This window comes from Polypterus senegalus, chromosome 4 (assembly GCF_016835505.1).
Source record: "Polypterus senegalus isolate Bchr_013 chromosome 4, ASM1683550v1, whole genome shotgun sequence".
Lineage (NCBI taxonomy): Eukaryota > Metazoa > Chordata > Cladistia > Polypteriformes > Polypteridae > Polypterus > Polypterus senegalus.
The window spans coordinates 46,616,498-46,632,666 of record NC_053157.1 but is presented as its reverse complement, the minus strand read 5'-3'; positions in this window follow the sequence as shown (position 1 = coordinate 46,632,666).

The following is a 16,169-nucleotide window of genomic DNA, read 5'->3' as shown; positions in this document are numbered from 1 at the left end:
AATAAATGATACAGCAGAGTCCTCTACAGTAAAGCCGACCAAGTGTTCCAAAACCACTTTCTTTTATCTTAGATTGACACAGTTTTGCTTTTCTTGATTAGCAGCATGCAAGATGACGACCCTATTCTGTTCACACTTTTAATTTAAGGTTTGCCACCTAGCGATCATTTTAAGTATTGACGTTATCAAGTTGTTCAACTCACCTTTCTTAAGAAGGTAGTTTAGTGAAGTTCTGAACGCTGTTCATGACACCAGTTCTTTCACGTTAAGCTTTGGTAAACATGTAAGTTTCTCTTTTAAATAATTATTTCATAAATGTTTGTTAAGATGTTTATCTACTACAGTTAATTTTCTATTCATAATGCATTTCTTTATTGATTGATTGTTTGGCGTGAGCATTGTAGTGAAAGCACCCTTTGTATTGTGTTTTGTAGTTTTACAGTCGAGAATGAAAGATTCAACAGTAAAAGCCTCATTCTGAGCAAGAAACGAGTTTACTGCAGTTATTGTTCGCTATCTGTCTAGCTTTGCACGCATACGCAATCGCAAGGGCGGAATAGACCTTAAGAAACTCTGTCCTTAACTACAGGTTACAACTACTCCTGGGGAATTTCCAAGACCTCTCAGGCCTTATGAAAAATATACTCTCATCTGAATATTCTAGGACTACCCCTGGGTTGTCTTCTAGTGGGCCAAACCAGAAATACCATCTGTGGGAGGTGCCCAAGGTGCATCCTAACTACATGTCCAAACAACAGACATGGGCACTTTTCAAAGTTAAGAAACAACACTTCTACTCCAAGGTACCTCGGATTGCCAAGCTCTTCATTCTATCATGTATGGACAGTGAGTACTCTGTACAGCCACTTCATTTTGGCTTATTGTATTCGTAATCTCATTTTTTGCATATCATCCAGAACTTGTGGTCATAGATGAGAATGAAGATATTGACTCGCCAGTACTAGAATTAATGACAGCATTCAAGTTCGTTAGAACAGAATTAGTTGGTCAGGTGTTTCCAGGTGCTTTGTGTTCCTCATAAGCTCACCTATAAAAAATTGCTCTAAGAGAAGGGCCAGACACTTTAATATTTCTAAAACTATACATATAATCAAAAAACTGGGCTCCTGAATATCACAACCTTTAATAGTATTTTAGTTTTACAAAGAGTATGTCATCTAGCTGGCATCAAATTGTGGTAAATACAGGTTGCTGTTACCAGACACCTCCATGACCATCCAAGATAGCTAACCTTCTAAAGATAAGACCAAATGCTTATGGGAAAAATAGGTCATGAGTATTATTTAAATAATAATTTGAATGGTATAGAAATGCATCCTTTAAAAAAATATTTACCTTTTCCTTTTTAAACAGGTCATTATACAGTAGATAGATAGATAGATGAAATCAAAATAAAAGGCAGAACAGAAATATTTTAATATAGACATAAAACAAGATATAGCGGGTTGGACAATGACTGACTGACTGACAAACAGAAGGTCTAAGCACACAATGACTGAGGCCAAGTAAAACAAAACAACTTTGGAAAAATTCAATTTTATAATAACACACACAGAAAATAAAACCATTAAGTACAAGTTATTTTCTGAACCCATCTATTCCAGTTTGGGGTTGTCGAGGGGCTGCAGCATATCCTGGCAGCATCAATATATGACATGAACTAACTCTGGGTGCAAAGTCCACACAGACAGTGACTAGGCCCGTGTAGGCGTCTATAGCTCTAAGGAAGTAGGGCTAATCACTGCACCAACAAGTCTCCCACAAAATGAGATTTACCAAGTGGCCATAGTATTATTGAATTAATTTACCCCAATTCAGTGAACCATGTCAGATTTATAAACTATACTTCATAGCTTATTGCAAATTGTAACCTATATTTTGCTTCTCTGGGCTTATCCAATGAATGGTCTCTTTCTACTTGAAACACAGCTAAAATGCCATATTAGAGATGCACATTTTCAAAACACACTTCACTTCACAAAACACAAATAGGCCCCATCATAAAGTAACAGCTGATTACTGCTCATTCGTATAACGTCCTCATAGAAAACCAGAACTTGTTTACAAGGTGCCAAAGGACAAGCTCAGATGCATTCAGCCTAGAGGGAATATTGCATCTCAATCAGATATTCAGTCATCTCTTATCTGTAAATTACTGCACATCAATTACTCCTCTGTTCAACTTTAGCCTTCAGCCAACTGCCCTGCATCAACGGAGATTAACACCGGTCATTGCTTATGCATTTGATAGCATGCATGAATCTCTCTAAATCCCTCACATTTTCAATATTGGTTTCTTGGGCTTTATTTTTATTTGGTCTAGAAATGATCATGTAGAAATTGTATGGCCTCCTAATGATTTGTTGACCTTGAAATCGATTACTGATATGTTTTAGATTTCCCACTTTTTAGTAAAACACATATTTGCTATTTGTAATCACTGGTTATAGATTAGTTTTTATTCACTGATTAGAGCTCAACCTGAGAGTCAGAATTCTGTCCATCCAACTACTGTATAATATTAATTAAATCTGGTCACTAAGGCTATGTCTTTACGTCATTGTTATGTTTTATTTTATTCTGTTCTATATAACAGAACTGTGTTGCTTTTGTTTTTTTTCCATTTTTTGTAATACTTCATCATAGCTTCATTTCAATATATTCTTGTTGTATTTTGTTTAAATATAAAATCCAGTGATGTAATAATTCATAGAGGTGCTTCTGGTGGGTCATTTGGCTTCTGAATTAATTATAACGGGATTTTTAATTTCCAATATCCAGTACACATACTTGGTTTGAACAAAAAATAACAATAATAATAAATGCTTATATTTGCATAAATATAACAGGCAAAACAGAATGATTCGTATCTCCATTTAAAAACTATTGAATAGGTTAGTGAAAGGTACAAAATCACACAGAGTCAGGCAGCACTGATTCACCTTCCTGTGTGGATGGTTTATGACTGAACAAGGACTTCCTGCTTGGTGGGTTACTTATCTCACTAACCAGAAGAGGAGGAGTTCACACTATAACATGGTGTACGGACAAAAGCGGAAATGTGCGTACGCACAAAAAAATCCAGATGCATAAATCTGTGCGAGCGCCAACTTCCATGTTCTTCCACTACATAAATCCCGGTCGGCATGAAAAGTAATGCACGTTCATGCGACTGCTGTCCCGTCCCCTACCAGAATTACACCACTTTGAATATGCAAATCAATATAAATAGCCCTTAAGCTCAGCGTTCTGTGAAAAGGCAATGGCAAAAGCAAGAGGCAAAATAGAATTTCATGTACCGAACACAGATTTTAAGGCTAATGAAGATGTATGTGTTTATAACTGTATTACTGCATTCATTTTTAATGCTAGACAAACTTTAGATATTTTTGGTATTTATTTATCATCACCAGTTGTTACACAGTGGGCAGTGTCCCACTTTTTTTCAGGAAACAGACACTTTTCAGAAACTTAGGAACTTTTGTAGCATTCTCACTAAAGGAACTCAGGCCATTTATAGTACCTAATAAGTAGTTTGTTTTGGCTCCTATTCCAAGGTATATACTTTTCATTCAAACAGGAACTATTGTGGGTGGGGCTCAGGCAATGAATTGTGTTGATTCGTTCACCGCAAGCACTGGCTCCATCTTATAAATCTGATAGTACTTTGGATTTAGGAGAGATGTTGGTGAAGATGGATTGCCGCAATTCGCACCACATCACTCTTCATAGCCGCTTTCCTGGTATGTCATGCCGTGCACCGCATTGAAGCAATAATCTCCCTTGTGAAATTACAATTGCTTCAAAGCAATATGGTTGATGGGTCCCACATGATACTAATCACACTGCACTTTGCACCTCATTACTCTTCATAGCTGCCTCCTTACTGCCCGTATCAATGTAATAATCCCCCTCCTGAAGTCACAATCGCTTTGAAGCAATAACTTGGAGGGGTCCCTTTGAATTCCCGAATGTACCTCACTGAATCACTCTTCTCTGTATGTTACGTTTTGCATAAAGGGTACAGATCCTCTTTAATGGCGGGAAAACATCAAACAAAATTGGCTAGGGACCACAACTGGCCCAGGGTCTACATTGTACAGGAACTCATTGGTCCCTGAAAACAAAATTCCTGCAGTGGGAAAATGCCTATTGAGAAGCATATGTTACTTGGTTTGCAGTAATTTACACAGCAAAGGTTAGAGTTCTTAACACAAAAAAGGCAAGGAAAACTAATTCCTAATAAAGACAAAGGGTATCAAAATACTGTGTTTAAGGAAGTAGATTTTGCTTAAATGTAATATTTAGTTCAGTAAGGAGTTATGTAAATATACAAGTATATATACAACAAGCATTTACACATACAAGTTACATGAAGCACGTAGGGATATCAGTCACAGTATATGTTTTCTCATCCTTCTTTTGCACTGTGCACCCATCTGACCGCATAGCTTTCTTTCCATGGTCGAGAGGACATACTATTACTGCTAATACACACACACACAAACTACCGGTCAAAAGTTTTAGAACACTCCAGTTTTTTCAGTTTTTATGGAAATGCACACAGCTTAATGTATTCATGTTTCAAGAAATCAAGACATAGAAAAAATAAACATTGGCAAATAAAAAAGTCAAGGAATCACTAAGTGTACAAACTTTTATTAAATTTTTGATTTATCAAAGTAGCCACCTTTTGCTGATATATCATCCAAACTGTGGTAACCCTTTTTATTCAGAATGCCAGTAACTCTGTGCATGCCACCAACTATGCATCCAGCAAAAGAACCCCAGACCATCACACTTCCTCCTCCATGTTTGATAGTTGGTGTCACACACTGAGGAACCATCCATTTACCAACTCAATGGTGTACAAACACCGTGCGTGATGAACCAAAGATTTCAAATTTTGACTCATCGGACCATTAAGAATTTCTTCCTGTCTGCAGTAGTCCACAGCTGGCATTTCAAGGCCCTATTTTGTCCTTTAAAGAATACCTTTCCTACTGCCACTCACTCTGTCAAACCTGTAGCACAAATTCCTGTCTTTACAGTAGAAACTGAGACATGCTTTTTTCGATCACTGCTAAGCTGTGACATGTGGTTGTTTAAGGTGCTGTTGGCTCCATCTGTGTGCCAGCCAATGCTTCCCGCAAGCCCAATGCAGCAGCTCCATCTGAGGAGGCTGAAGGAGTAAGTGCTTCTTGTGAAGAACCAACCAGCTGTCCCAGAAAAATCCTCCCCATCCATGCTGGACAAATTGAGTTTAATTCCTAAGCCGATTTCCTGATCGACTCTGTCAGCTACAAGCCCTTCCTTTTGCACTAAAAAAACAGGTGCTTTGCAGTCGGCCAAGATCAGCGGGAACAAGGTATTCCTCTTCCCAACTAATAGGGGCTAGGGTGAGGAGTCTGATGCAGCAGTCCAAACTCTAAAGTTCCTTCTCTTATATTTCAGAGTAAATAACACAGTCTCATATTCCTTAACATTCTCATGAATGCAGTGAATATTCACCCACTCTGTGCCTGTGCAAGGAATCTCCTGAAGCAAATCATGTCGGATTATGCAGAGCTCACTACTAGAGTCCACTAGGGCAGGAATGTCATCTCTGACCAAGCTGATTGATACCTAAAGTTATCTCTTCTCAAGGGTTTAAAGGGAACCTGAGCGCAACACACCTTGGCCAAGCCGATCTCTATGGATTGAGCAGGTGAGAGGTGACAGTCCCTAGTCAGATGTACTGTCTGATCACAGCAGAAGCACCTGCACTTGGTCCCAGCTGAGGAAATTACATGACGGTATCTTCTTCCCAGCAGTGATGAAAGTGACATCACGATCCTGGACTTGGGAGACTAGAGAAGAGATTGGCACTGTAAGTTGCTCCAAGGTAAGGAAAGGACAAGCCAGAGGCTAGGGCTGAGGTAAGAATTCCGGCAATTGCCTGTCAGACGGGGATGAGATGGTTGGAGAGGAGTAGGAGCCAGACTATGGTGGCCCCTTTGACTCCAAGTGGCACAGGCCCATTCCAGTCTATGGGTCAAATCGATCAGTGAGTTGAAACCACTCTGGAGCATCTCTTATCCTAGACAACACTGCATCAATAGCAAGCATTCCTATCATGCTCTCAAAGGAGTCTCCACAGAACAGGCTTTGGATAAGGTTCAGCAAGTCCTGCACCTGTCCCTGGATAGGGAGGTTAGGATTGATCTGCCACAGCCAGAACTTATGCTCTTGGACAGCGAGCTCATAGCAATACAAAGAAGAACCTGCTGGTTCAGGAAATCATAATCATCAAGTCTTTCAATGGAGAGGTTCAAGCATAACTGGCAGACCAACACATCAACTTGGCTGAGTGTTCAAAGCAAAATAGGAAACACTCAGAGTCATCCGAAGGAGCCATCTTCACACGCACATCCCTGGAAGGGGTAGGGGCTGGAATGGTACATCTTTGGGGTAAGGTGGAAGGGGAATGAGCAAAGGCTGAATGTACTGAGGCTGTTGAGGATCCATGTGTGCAACAACCCACTTCCAGTACCACTTGTCACTCTTGGGTTGCAGCGTTGCACAGGAGACAAGAAGATGAGACTGGGCTTCCAGGGAAGAATAACTTTATTGCTAATCAAGCAGGGACACTCTGTAGACTTTATTCAAAATAGTAGTTTTTCTTCAACACACAATCGTCCTACTCTAGCTCCATTCTTCAGATTAAAAGAATACAAAGTTTTCTTCATTGAGCAGGTTCAATGGCTCAGAAGCAGTACCTGGGGCAAATGAGACGAGAACAGTAGAGTGAGCAATTGGGCAGGTCGGGGCTCAGTCTTTTAACAATAGAATTACCAGAGACTACGAAAAAACTCATAGATCCGTCCCACCTTAAATTGCTTGGCACCTGTCCATCAGTGTCTTTTGTCCTGTAAATGTGTCGATAAGCAGCAAGCAGCCTACTATCACATCCCCCCACCGCCACACAGTTTTCTCATAAAGGTAAATAAGTAAATAACATTCGATCTGGCTCTTATATACAAAGTACAGCGACGGCAGCTTCCACCTTCAGCTGTAGACTCTCCACTCTAGTGTTTAGATTGGACGGTTCATGTGCCCAAAACATTAACATTTATATGTTACTTACCTAAAAGAAACAAAGCAGCCCTTTGAGAGACTCCCTCTTAAATAGTAATTCAATGGGAAACAACCACACTCTTAACTGGCTCTCTGCAGAATTAGGTGCAGGTTTGTAGGCTTACCATAACATGCCTCTCACATGAGGTTTAGGACATTTAACACTAAAATTACCAGAGCCCACGAAAAAACTCGTAGATCCGTCCACCTTAAATCGCTTCGCACCTCTCCATCAGCGTCTTTTGTCCTGTGAATGTGTCGATAAGCAGCAAGCAGCCTACTATCACATCTCCCCACTGCCATGGTCACAGCTACCAAACTGTGCTTGCATGACTGCCGCCTCCGTCATAGATGGTAAATATATATATATATATATATATATATATATATATATATATATATATATATATATATATATATACAGTATATATATATATACATATATACTAGCTGATTACCCAGTGTCTTTGCACACTGAGTGCAAGGGAAAAAATTAAATGTAGTATATAAATTATGAAACAGTAAAACATTAACATGTAAGAAGTAAAGATACATTGATCAGAATTGGAGTGCTTTCAGGTAAAGTACATCTTAAAGGCGCTATAAAACAAAAGGTAAGTAGCACTAACAGCAGCTTAAATGTATTTGGATCATCTCTCGGTAGCAGATCCCTTGTGAAAGGTGCTACATGAACGCTGTGGTATAGAAATTACGTTTTCTATGCGATCCTGCAAATTTCTGCCTGACAACTTTGCACTACATGCCCGTGATTTAAGAGAAAAATTATTCTGAGAAATGTCGACGCTGCCCTTCCGTGCTTAACGGGCAGAAGGTCCAAACAATTCCCAAGTCCAAAACTTAACATGAAGAGGTCAGTACATCTTCTTAGATGTAAGCACTCCATCATCTTAAAAGAATTCATCACAAAAGCAACCTTGAATGTTGCGGGGGTTTAGTGACCTGAACTCACCTTAAGGGACAGTAAGTAGTAGTGCAGCGCAATTTACAAAGATAGTTTTGCTTCAATTGCACCGATCACACTCATTTGCAAAGATTTACAGTCTCCCAGGAGCCGAGGGGGACTCGAAGTGTCACAAACAGAGCGAGAAGTGAGGACGGCGCCTGAAACCACGAAGCTCTCGACCCGACGGAGCAGCCTGACATTCTGCTCCTCCTAGCATCCACTTTGTTCTCATGACCGCTTGCCGCGGAAGACGGTGTCGTCTTCACGTTGTTTACAGCTCGGCGCAGTTAAAAAGTAGAAAGACACAAAGCTGTTTTCCTCATCTCTTCTACTATCAAGTACTGCCAATTCAAAAAAAAGTTATAATGTGGACGGCTCAGCGCTGGAGTCCAGAGAGGAGGGCTGGGAGAGGGCGATGCGGGGAGCACTTCTATGGGATAGATCGGTGTGTTTATGTTTACTTCTTTTCAATATTAGTAAAATAACTCTCACTCAAATAATAACAATTCGTAAAGACGATATAAAAATGGCATCCACAAACGAAGTGGTCATACGTAATTTCCATTTCAAATGCGAAAAGAATTGTATATATATACAAAATACCCGTGCTTCGCAGCGGAGAAGTAGTGTGTTAAAAAAGTTATGAAAAAGAAAAGGAAACATTTTAAAAATAACGTAACATTATTGTCAATGTAATTGTTTTGTCACTGTTATGAGTGTTACTGTCATATATATATATGTATATATGTATATATATATACATATATACACTCACACACACACATATAAACATATATACATATACATATATACATATGTTTATATGTATATGTATATATGTTTATATCTACATATACACATATCTATATACTGTATATATATATATACACATACATACATACACACATATAAATATATATATATATATATATATATATATATATATATTTATATATATATCTCAAAATACCCGCGCTTTGCAGCGGAGAAGTAGTGTGTTACAGGTGAACAGCCACCCCATGCTCTCATTCAGATTTTTCTGATGAAGGAAGTCAAGGAGATCAGTGGGAGATTCTCCTGCAAAATAATCCATGGCATACATTATAGTCAGTTCTGTTTTTAGCCGAGACAGATCAAAAATGCTCTATGACTCTTGTGTTACAGTGGAGAAGGCTGCATGCGTGAAATTTTTCTTGTATTCTCGAAACTTTTGGGGCTCGAGGAGCGTGACAAACATCAGGTTTTCATGGTCTTGAAATCTGGTCTGTGTCTGGCAAATACTATTGTCCAGAATCCTGCCATGGAGTTGGCCGTAGTGCATGCGACGATCTTTCGCTCGGAGCGGTTGTGGTGCGTTCAATGGCGTCATAGAGTTCCTCATATCGGCTTCTATCCAATCAATGGGTCTGAATACGGTGACGTTGCCGTACGCCTGCTAAAGGGCCCTACTGACACCAACTCAAAATCTGATTGGTTGAAGCAACAGGTTAATCGACATTTATTCTGTGTTAGAGTGCCTCCACAACAGATTGTGAAAGCCGCTCTGCCTGGCAACAAATGATGGCTGAAATGTGATTGGTTAAATATTTTAATACGAAACTCCGCCTCCCACCGCTATCGAGCTGCATTCTATTACAGTGTATATGGACGAAAATACGTTCCAGTTATGACCATTACGCGTAGAATTTCGAAATGAAACCTACCCAACTTTTGTAAGTAAGCTGTAAGGAATGAACCTGCCGAATTTCAGCCTTCTACCTACACGGGAAGTTGGAGAATTAGTGACGAGTGAGTGAGTGAGTGAGTGAGTGAGTCAGTTGAGCGCTTTGCCTTTTATTAGTATATATATATATATATATATATATATATATATATATATATATATATATATATATATATATAGTAGATATACAGTACTGTGCAAAAGTTTTAGGCAAGTTTGAAAAAATGCTGTAAACAAAGAAACCCCAGTCTGCTTTGAAATCTTTGTCTAGGAGAGACCTTGCTGATGCAGTATAACTACCTTGTGTCTTGTTGCTGTGCTCAATCTTGCCATAACATGAAACTGTCTTCCACAACCTCACCTTGGTAGCAGAGTTTGGCTGTACCTCACCCAGTTTTAAGCCTCCTGTTTCAGTTAATGACTGTATTTCAACCTACGTGTCACATTGATGATCATTAGCACCTGTTTGGTATAATTGGTTGATCATACACCTGACTATAATCGTACAAAATCCCCGCAAGTGTACCTATAAGAATTGATGCTGGTTTAAAGGCAAAAGGTAGTAACACCAAATATTGATTTGATTTAGATTTTTCTTTTGTTTGCTCACTTTGCAGTTTGTAAATTGATAAAAATAAACAATCATTATTTATATTCCTGAAAGTATTCTTTGTTTACAGCGTTTTTTCACACCTGCATAAAACCTTTGCACAGTACTGTATATTTGTATGTTTGTATGTCTGTGTGTATATGATATATATATATATATATAGTGTCACAACTGGATGGAGGTGGTACCCAGCCGGGATGTATGAGAAGACAGGAGGAGGGCTGGTGCCTCCTCCAGACCTCGAGGGGGCGACCGCCCTGGAGGCCTCGGGTAAAAAGCTGGGAAGCTCGACCCTGTAGGGACCCGGGGTTACTGCCAGGGGGACCCCAATACCAGGAAGACTCTAGACCTCAGCACTTCCGCCACACCCGGAAGTGCTGGGGGGAAGAGAAAACGGGGACACCCGGAGTGCTTTTAAGGAGACAGCCGGCACTTCCGCTACACTGGGGCGTGTCGGTGGGAGATTGGCGGGAACACACCTGGAGCACATCTGGGTGCTCATTTAAAGGGGCCGCCTCCCTGCAGAAGGGACAAGAGTCAGGTGGAAGAGTGACAAGGTCTGGAGAAGGCAGGAGGCGGCCTGAACAAAAGAGAGAGAGAGAGAAGGCATTGGATTGGCCTGGACTGAGGGGTATTGGGGGGCTTGTGAATACTGAACTGGATCAAAATGATAAAAAATAAACGTGTGCTGGGTGTCATGAGTGTGTCTGCCTGTCTGTGTCCGGGGCAATGTTCACAATATATATATATATACTAATGGAATTAAAAAAATTATAGAATGACTAGACCATCTGAGAGTTAATTTTAGTTTTACAACCCATACTGATATTGAAAAGAACAATGAGTGACAGAAGAGTGTGGGACAAACTCCATGATGCTGGCCTTAGAGCCTGAAGATCTGTCAAAAACCCTCAGTTCACACCTTCCAAACATCTAACACTAAAGCAGGACAATGCTAGTCCACATAAAGCTATTGTGGCCACAATTGTCCTGAGGAATGGTTTACTAATCTGTTTTTTCTGCTAATCTTAAACCCAAAGATCACCTTTGGGATATCCTGGGTTGCAACATACAGAGACTTGACCTTCTGTTTGCCACTAACCAGCAACTTTATCAGACCCTTCTATAGAAATGGGATTGCATCCCACATCTGCAGGTTCACTGGCTGGTTGGATCCGTGCACTAGAGGAGTGTAGCAGTGGTGGCTACGTGAGGTGGTCACACAAGATACTAAAGGATTGCTAATGTTCACAGTTGTTAAGGCTTTCCTGTATATACTAGCCATTCCCCGCGGCTTCGCAAGCAAACTATGATACTTAGCACAATGAGAGAAGTAAGAAAAATCAACCGGAATGTTCAAGCAAATTATAGAAAAAAATAAACGATTTAAATTTGATATATATATATATATATATAGTGACCACTGGGAGGGGTGTCTCAGACCCTCAAACCCCAGACTCAACTACACCAAAAACAATCTCAGGTTCATATACTGTAGGCTTCTTTTATTTTCTTTTTCCTTTATAAACAGGTTTCTTTCACCAATCATCGTAATGTTTTTTTATTTTTTTCCTTTCCTTCTCACTATCCACTGGCAAGCTTTGTTCTACTTCTTTCCTTACTCCAGATTGCCCAGTTGAGATTGAGGGCTGCTGTTAAAATCAGAGCTGCGATTACTTCTAAGATCTGCTAATCACTTCTGGGTCAGGTAAAACATCTTCAGGACACAGTAGCCCAGCAGCTCTCGAGAGTGGCACACAAGGACCCTAACAGGCCCACCTATTTGAGTTATAAGCTAGATGTATTACTGAGGTTGTCCAAATGGGAGCATCTCAAGTGAAATACTGCCACCTTGAATAGAAAACAAGGCTCCTGGAGGTACAGTCCTTCACCGGGCTAGGAAAGATACCTTCAATCATTCCAGCTGGGGTTCATTCACATCCTTTTTTACAATAGACAGATAGATAGACAGATAGATTTTGAAGCATATTTGTCAAAAATTGAGGTTATAGAGAAGTGTTTGTTATAGACAGTTCATGACAAATTAAGCTTAATAGTCTCTGTTCATAGTAAATAAAAAGACAAAAACTAAGTCATAATAAGAAAAATGTGCTGCAGAGAATGTTAAGGAGCTCTGCATTGATCCAGTCACTTTTAAGAGTGTACCAGAATAGTATGACAGTCAGTGGCCAGAATGAAGGCAAATTGTAAAATTATAAAATTGTGTAAAATTGTTCATATTCAGTATCTAGTTTTGATTATGCTTGTTGTTATCAGACAAAAACAAAACCAAATAGTAAACCATGTAGTGCAGTAAACTTCTACTAACATTAAACTCATATCCAAATTTGTTAAGTGTACAGTTCTGTCTGAAAGTGACACAAAACTAAACTCCGTCGGAGCTCCATGTCATAATTACTAAAACTAAAACTAATAGATATAAAAATAAAATAGAAATTTCTTTGTGAAATAAAAACTAAACTAAAACTAAAAATACACGATGAATAAAAACTAAAACTAAACTGAATTTCCAAGTAAGGTCAGAAAAAATATAGAAATAAAAACTAATATAAAAAGGCAAAATTATAATAACCTTAATGCCAAGTCAATTATGAGACTTAACTTACATATTGATATGTAGATGGAAACAAGCATTAAGAGAATGAGGAAAACATTCAAACTCCACTCAGACAGTGCCTAATTTGAAATAAATAATAGAGACAAAATACAGAATATCACTTTAAACTTATGTTAGGTGCATAAATAACTCTTTTAAATAACTGTCTAACTGCCCTTAATTCTTATATGACGCAGACAGTTTAAGTTATAAATGTCCCTCTTCTATAATTTTTTATGTCTTATTGCAATTATTAGATTATGAACAACATTTCAGCTGACGTTACAAATGATAAAAGAGCTTCATGGTCTGGTTAATATCTGGGCATTAGACAATAACAATACACAGGCCTATGTTAATGCATTTTCCTGGTAGCAGTGCCAATTCTTAGTAAAGCCTATGTGTGTGGCCCGTTGTACGCGTCCTTCTAATGTACACAGAAAGGTTAATCTGTAGCTAAACATTTATGGGAATGAAGAAGCTTTCCCTTTCAAAATGAAATTAAACTGCCCAGCACAAACAGAAATCAGTTTTTACTATATAATTCTTCAAATACATATATGTGTATGTATATATATATATATATATATATATATATATATATATATATATATATATATATATATATATATATATATAAAATATATTTATATATATACACAACATTTACTTATATAGCACATTTTCATACAAAAAGTAGCTCAAAGTGCTTTACATAATGAAGAATAGAAAAATAAATGACACAGTAAGAAAACAAAATAAGTCAACATAATTAACATAGAATAAGAGTAAGGTCCAATGGCCAGGGTGGACAGAAAATATATATATATATATGAAAGATCCTTAAAACACATACAATTCTAGGCCCAGCATTTTCATTTGCCATTTAGTTTGTGACCCATTCATTTTCAGAGTAAGTAATGCAAAGGTCACATGTGCGTTAGAAAGAGGTCCAACTGTGCTTTCCAAATACAGAAAAACATAAAGGATTATGCATAATTTTGCACTTGACAATTCTTTTGTAATGAAGGGTTAATCAGGCATATAATAGACTTCCAAATAATTACAAGTAATATTAATTTCAATTATATAAATTAGGTGTTTATAATTTGTTAACAGTTAAAACAGAATCATAGCAATGATTAAATACATTGTACTGTATTTTAGGTGTTGAATAAAATAGCAGTTAATAATAATAATAAGAGAGATGTTGTAATGGGCAGCACCCAATCAGTGGAGGGCCATGTAATAAGAACAAACCAATCAGAACTCTTTAAGAGTCTGCATTTTTGAAAAGTGTTTTTGCCTGTCCACATTACGTAGCTGTAGAAATATACGACTATGGAGAGCATTTTCAAATGTATCCATTTTAGTGCATTGACAAGGCTGGCATAGTGTGGATGAAAGATGAAAACAGAGAATAAAGACAGCATTTTTAAAAGAAAGCATAGTAGTGTTGACAGGACCTGGATTGGATTAGTATAAGAGACAGTCACACTAGCCTCCACATAAACACATATTTAAGTACATCAGTGAAAAAGAAAAAATTGTTTAATACTAGTAAATAGTGAATGCTTACTAATTGCATTACATTTAGGCACTTGGCAGCAAATGAATTAGCCTTTCAGACTGGGGCTGGTATGAAAAGGCCTTAGGTGCACACTGCTGATATGTGCCTCTATTTTGTGCTGGCTCTATTCCTCACTTCAGTGAACTATTTCTTGATAAAAATCTAAATGTCTCTAAAAATCACTTACAGCAGAATAAAATTTGCTCTCACAGAAATGTGTATCTTGTTTCTATCTATGCGGCCCTTAGGGATTATCCAGCACCCTTGAGGCATTTGCAGATTTAGATGTTATCATCTTCAGTTAAACTGCTTCATTTTGTCTTATTCTGAATACAAACTGGCTCTTGTCCTGATTTGTATGTTTTTTACATCTCTTATCAGAAAACAACATGTAGAATTATTACTCCTTTAGTACCATTTGATAGACGTAATAAGGTTGCATGAAATTATAAATCATCTAAACTGTCAACTTTTACGTTAGGAAAAAAACTGTGACCACTATTACACAGGATAAACAAGAATGGAGTACACAGTACAGTACACAGATTAACAGATCAGTTTATGAAAGTGTGCAACAGTGATTGTCAGCTTCTTCATAGGTTCTATATTGTGGAATGCTGATAATGTCAATTAAACAATTAAAGCATCAATACTTTGTTAAGTGAAAAAGACACTGAATGCATTGAAAATCCATTCCACAATTTCGGGTTACATTATCTCAGCATCTTATTCAAAATCATCACTTTTGTATTTGAAACTTTAGTGGTGAAATAGGGGATTGCTGGGGCTGTTGGGTACCGTCACATATAACTGCTCGGGTTTCCTCCCATTTTGAATAAACTTTTCGAAGTCTCTGTCAACCCTTAAAATGTCTCAGTGTTTATGTGTGTTTACTTGATAATGGATCCTCCATTTTTTGCTCTCTGGAAAGAAGAGAGTTGAATGCATTGCATGTCTTACTGATATGTAATCCATGCATGATAATGTAATTCATAAAATCCATAAAATTTATTAAACCACAACACAGATTAAGTTTAAGTTTTCTTCAGTACTTGTCCAATATGTTGAACATCTGTCTAGTGGTAGAATAGGCCAGGGTGAAACAAAACTAAAAGTAGAAGGTGTGTCTGTAATCCTTTTTTACTTAAACTAAAATGATTTTTCTTTTCATTTGTTCTGTTTTTCAGTTCAGTCAGCTGTATCAATGAAAATGCTAATTTATTACTTTTCTAGGTTCAAATTAATGTACACGATAATATCAAATTCCACCAATAATAGTGTATTCAGTAGTGCTACCAAAAGATGAGAATGTTCCATTTACAAATGTCAAAAATATCAAGCTTAAAATATATTTCTTTTTCCTTTATTCATTCATTTCTTTTGACTTATTCTATTCTTTTTTTTACAGAAAAATCCAAAGTGCTACATGAACTTAAGAATGATTTAGGAAAAATGAAGACAGAAAACACTTAGCTATAACAACTGAATACTCAGTGGATTCTACACTTTATGAAAAGAAGCAAGAATTTGTAGTGCACTCTTCATTTT